This window comes from Mustela nivalis (assembly GCF_964662115.1).
Source record: "Mustela nivalis genome assembly, chromosome: 12".
NCBI classification, from domain to species: domain Eukaryota; kingdom Metazoa; phylum Chordata; class Mammalia; order Carnivora; family Mustelidae; genus Mustela; species Mustela nivalis.
This window is the reverse complement of record NC_139031.1, coordinates 59,840,474-59,846,473: the sequence shown is the minus strand read 5'-3', so window position 1 is coordinate 59,846,473 and position 6,000 is coordinate 59,840,474.

The following is a 6,000-nucleotide window of genomic DNA, read 5'->3' as shown; positions in this document are numbered from 1 at the left end:
TCTTCCCCTCTCTCTCTGCCTGCCTCTTTGCCTACTTGTGATCTCTGTCAAATAAATAAATAAAATCTTTTTTAAAAAATAGTATGTGATGTCCTAAAAATAAAGTTCTAAAATGAACCTATTAAAAATAATTTAAAGAAGAATGCTGGTTCAAATTCCTTCAAAGTTCTTTTACCCTGCTCAACAAAAGTTTGAATCCGGACAATGGTGAAAAAGACAGTTAAAAAAGATTTTGCCAAATTCTACTAAAGAAGGAAAGGACTATTAATAAATACTATGGCTTGGTTTTCTCCAGATAACTTTTAAATGCTTTCTCATACTTTTGAACTAAAGTTTTAAAGCTCTAAATAAACTAATTTACGCAAATTTTAAACAATATTTCCTATTCCTTTTTTAAATAAGACCTGCATCATATCAAATTAAGCTATTCTACCAAACCACTTACACAAAATTGACCAAAATCAAACTTTTAAGTAAAGCAAACCAGACCAAACCAGACATTGCCACGGGTTCTTAACTTTCCTGGGCTGTTTCTTTATCATGAGAATAAAGATGCATACTTGGGTTTTAGTGGCCAGTCCTGACCCTACTAGCTGATCTAGAACCTTGACCTAAAATTCAATTCTAAAATGAAGGAGCAGGACCTGGCCTCGGAGTATACGCTCAACTCAAAATTGTATTCCAATACAATTAAAACACCTGCTTTTAGAAAACAAGATGGTATATGAAATTTAAAATATAAAATCCTGTTTATAACAACATTTTCACTAAAATTCTAATATTTAGTGCTCTTTAAAACTTGGCTTATTTTCTTGAAAACAAATAGCTTATACTATGAGAAGATAATGATACTGTATATCCCAACATGGAAACTTAGTTAAAAATATAAAAATATTCTTCCAAGTTCAGATGAATTTGTACTGATCCTTTGCCTCCCATAGAGTTTCATGCTTTGTTTTGTTTTTAAATCTCTACAAATTAAGAGCTAAGGAGCTATGGAGGGACAATGAACAAGGAGTTGCACAGTTATTTTGCTGCATCCTAGTGATTACCTATTAATAAATAAGTGTCTCTGAAACCATGTTTAAACAAGAGACTAGAGACAAGAAGATAAAAGTGCTAGGCACCATTTTGGTTTTTTTTCCTTTTAAAGAACAGAAATGTAGGATGGATATTTGTTTTTTTATATATTATAGCTCAATATATATAGCTGAATAAGTCATAGTGAGGTACTTTGAGCTACAGGTCTTCCCCTTTGGGTATTTTACTAACTGAAGGAATTTTACTTGTTGTATAATTAAAAGTTAACAAAAAGGTTAGAACTAAGGCTTTATGTTTATGAGGCTATGAAACCTACCCACACATTTTTAACACAAGTCACTCCTGTGACCTGGAATTTAGTATTGGCCATTCATTTCATTACACATACCTTTCATAACACATTCATTTCATAATATTGCATTATTTTCCTCAGACAAACCCAAGTTATAAAACCAAAGAAAGCAAGAGCACTGTGACTTCTTAGATGGTCACCATTTGAACATTAACCTTCCTGACATTTAAAGCCAAAGTAATAGTTCTGAGATTTCAAATATTTACATAACTACCCATAGTTCCACATGCCTTTGATGTTGAGTTATTTGTAAAGAACTCACTGGGATTTGAATTTCAATATAATCTGACCTAGAAGTGTCAGTTTTCTTTATTATTTATTTATTTACTTACTTAGAGAGAGGGGTTAGAAAGAAGGGGTAAAGGGAGAAAGAGAAAGAATCTCAAGCAGGGGGGCTTAAGTGGATAGGAGAAGAATAAATGAAACAAGATGGGATTGGGAGGGAGACAAACCATAAGTGACTCTTAATCTCACAAAACAAACTGAGGGTTGCTGGGGGGAGGGGGTTTGGGAGAAGGGGGTGGGATTATGGACATTGGGGAGGGTATGTGCTTTGGTGAGTGCTGTGAAGTGTGTAAACCTGGTGATTCACAGACCTGTACACCTGGGGATAAAAATATATGTTTATAAAAAATAAAAAATTAATTAAAAAAAAAAAAAAAAAGAATCTCAAGCAGACTCTATGCCCAGCACAAAGCCCCATGGCCGGGCTCCATCTCACGACTCTGAGATCATCACCTGAGTGGAAATCCAGAGCCAGATACTTAACTGACTGAGCCACCCAGGTGCTCCAGCTTTTTTTCATTTCTAACAACTCGGCTCCATTTTGAAATTCATCACTAGAACTTTTTGCTTCCCCCTAAAACTATTTTATAAAAATGACCAACAGAATGTCAATTTTCCTAACTCTATACTTAGTTGTATCTTTAAGAAGCCATTTTATTGTATTTACTACTAAAGGAGTTGGAAAAGATAGCTCCAGGAAGCTGCAGTCTCCTTTCTCACATCTGGGAATCAACAGTCAGAATCAAGGAATCAGACAAGTTTATGCTTCTGGTCACCACATTGTTCTAACCCAAACTCACAAATCTGTTGGTTTCCGGGCACCTGGGTGGCTTAGTCAGTTAAGTGTCTGCCTTTGGCTCAGGTCATGACTGGGATCAAGCCCCATATTGGGCTCCCTGCTCAGCAGGGAATCTGCTTCTCTCTCTACCTCTACCCGTCCCCCTGCTTGTGCACGCACACACATGCACACAAGCGTGTGCGCATGCTCTGTCATGTGCTCGCTTTCAAAAATCTTAGAAAGAAATCTGTTGGTTTGCATTACCTCAGCCAAGTCATAATAGCTGATAAATCAGTACCTTACTGAGCCTAATACTTGAACAAGGAGCTATGGCATTGAAAAAACAAACAAAAAAACAAAACAATGGTATTAATAGATAATGTTAGCTTATGATGTCAGGCACTAATAATGTTAATAAAAATGTTAATAATGTTAATAATTACATCGCACAATAAAATTTGAGATAGGTACCAATATTACGTTCACATATGGCATAGAAAACAAACTTAAAGCTTCTCCACCTTAATTTCAGGTGAGGGGGGGAAGACTGCCCTTCTCCTAAAGCATCCCCTTCCATTCCTCCATGAAAAAGGTTTGGAAGCACTAATAATTTGGCCCCAAAAAGCCTTCTCCACAGCTCTCAATGTTTTCCTCAAACCTCCAGCTACCCCTAACATATTCTCCTAGAAACTGATTAGCTCAAAATTGAAAACTCAATTTCACTATCTCATTTTCAAGTCCCACTGGGTGGTATAGCTCTGACTTGGAATGTTCCCAACACACTGGCACATTCTTATATTCCTTCGCTGAAATTTTCTAAATTTAATGTCATATTATGGTATCTTAGAAAGAAAGTTAAAAAGAGAATTTTCCCAACTGTAACCTTGGAAATAGCTGATGAATAGGTTTACAGAATTGACATGCAAAGACTATCCACCAACCTACACAATGCAAAGCTAACACCTCACAAGGGCTGAAAAATCTTTACTCAAATTAACATCAACCAGAAAAAGGTGTAGCAAATTCCCAATCCCTCAAATCCACAGATATATGTATATTCACAATAAAATCAGAGCAACTGCTTTAGTTACCTTCAAATGTATTACATGGATATAGTATAGCAATCCATATAAATAAAATGTAGGATAATCTCTTAACCATAGTTTACTGATGATAAGTATAAGTATTTAGCAAAATTAAAAATTCACAGATACTAATGATTCAAGGTAAATTCTAGTGCAATCAGGAAAAACAGGGCACATGTTAAGCATGTGAAGTTGCTCAGGTGAGCCTACTTATATGAGGGTACTCACTTATCAACACTGAGATAACTTTGAGTTTTAGAGTGTAAAGGCTAATCTTATGAAGTTTTCATACAGCCCAGTAAGACTGAGACTATTCATGCTTAAAAGTCTAGACCTGCACACAGTAAATGTATATAAAAACTTATATAAAAACCAATGTTATTTCTAGATGAAGGAACAGATAATGAGACTTTGTCTTCAGCTTTTTGAAAGGACTTACCCTGCCATATCGTTAACCAGCCCTGCTCCAGCTGAACAAAACTATTCTATTAAATCAAGTCTGTTTGTCTAGTGAGAACTCTCTAATTTTTACTCTCAACGTGATCTTCATTTTCCACATTCTAACTTCAGGTCATATTTGTTCAAGGGAATGAAAGAGGACTTTTGGGACCATGAAGAAAGCTTAGAATTATAAAAACAAACCTATCTCAAACATGTTAATTTAAGTCACTTACTTAACTGTTTCCACTAGGTAAAGTCTCACCGATCTTCTTCCAGCCTACTTCATCCTCCTCCCAAAAATGGGGGAAATCAAGAACCATTTGGGAACTTTCAGTTCTTGGGATGTCTAAGCAGACAAAACCGACAATCAACAGTGCCTACTGTGGGTTCTTGGCAAAACAAACAAACAAACAAAACAAAACAAACCTGGGCCAAGAGTTGAGGTCCAATGCAGCGCAGAGGTCCGGAATGGGCACATTTGGGGCTCACCCTGAGCCCATGGCATGCTATGGGTTCCCCCACGACTCCCCCAAAAAAGGACATGTGGACAGAGGTACTCAATCAGCGGGTACGCAGAGAGCGCGGACGACTGTGCCAAGGGATGCAGAGACCTCCCGGGACGCTAGTAGCCTAAACCCAGGAGCTAGGAAAGCTCCACACTCAGGTCCTGAGCTCTCCAAGAACGCGCCTGCGCATTGCTCTGCCTGCCCAGGCTCTAGACCCTTGCACCCCGCCCACCCACGAACGTCCCGCCCACCCACGAACGTCCCGCCCACCCACGAACGTCCCGCCCCACGCCTGCGCAGCGTCAGATGCTTCTCACCGTGTAAGTCCACGACTCCCTGGCCTTGTCGTCGTTCCTGTGAAGGACGGTTGGTGCTCCCGGGACCCAGCAGACCCTTTCCTGTCCGTGCTCGTCGGAATCTCGAGACTCCAGTACCCCGTTCAAGAGTTTCACAACAGCCAGCGGCCATGCCCGAACCTAAACCCTGCGTCCTAGCAGTCTTGCCGGTCCTGGGACCACGGTCTGCTGTGACCTTCGAAGACTGACTGGTCCATACCTGCCTCTTCAGAATTAATCTTGAGTCCACACATTCTATATTCTCTCCAACTCCTGTGTACTACAACACCTCTTCCCCACCAAACCCCTTCAAAATAAACTGCGTGGAACATCAAAGGACACCACTGTATTCCTAACCCCTTCTCATGCTTACCTTTTTGGATTTTGTGTTCTCTATCTTGAAAATGTCAGAGGTGACACCGGTGTAAACACCACAGTGTTGCAGAGCTGGACGCTGAAACTATGGCTTTTCATTGTTTTTGTTTGTTTGTTTGTTTTGTTTTTTAAGATTTCATTTATTAATTTGCCAGAGAGCGCACACTAGGAAGGAGAGCAGGCTCCCCGCTGAGCAGGGAGCCCAATGTGGGGCTGGATCCCAGGACCCTGAGATTATGACCTGGGCGCAAGGCAGACGCTTAACAGACTGAGCCACCCAGGCGTCCCGCCATGGCTTTTTAAAAACACTGATTTCAATATGTATGCAATTTCTCCTTTTCCATCCACAAGCCTCAAAGAGTAGATTCTTTTCAAGTAATCCTAACATTTGATTGCCAGCTGAATCTAAACTAGGGTTTCTCAATCTTAGCACTCCTGACATTGTGGGCAGGATAATGCTCTGTTGAGGGGCTGTCCTGTGCATTGTAAGATGTTTAGCAGCACCCTTGGCCTCTGCTGACTAGGTACCAGTAGGACCTTTTCATTTCTTGTTAAAATGAGAAAGTCTCCAGATATTGCCAAAGGTTCCTTTGGAGCAAAACCACCTCCTCTTCCCCTTAAAGAACCATTGACCTATACCATTCAAGTACTGAATTTTAAAAATAGTTTGGAAGACTCTACTTCTCTACAATGTAAGTTATTCCCAGGTTGCTTTTTGTGGTAAGGAGACAACACTGTGAGTTTTCCTGGGACTGTCATATACTTTGCCTATATTATTCAAAACTGACAGCAAATGGAGTGC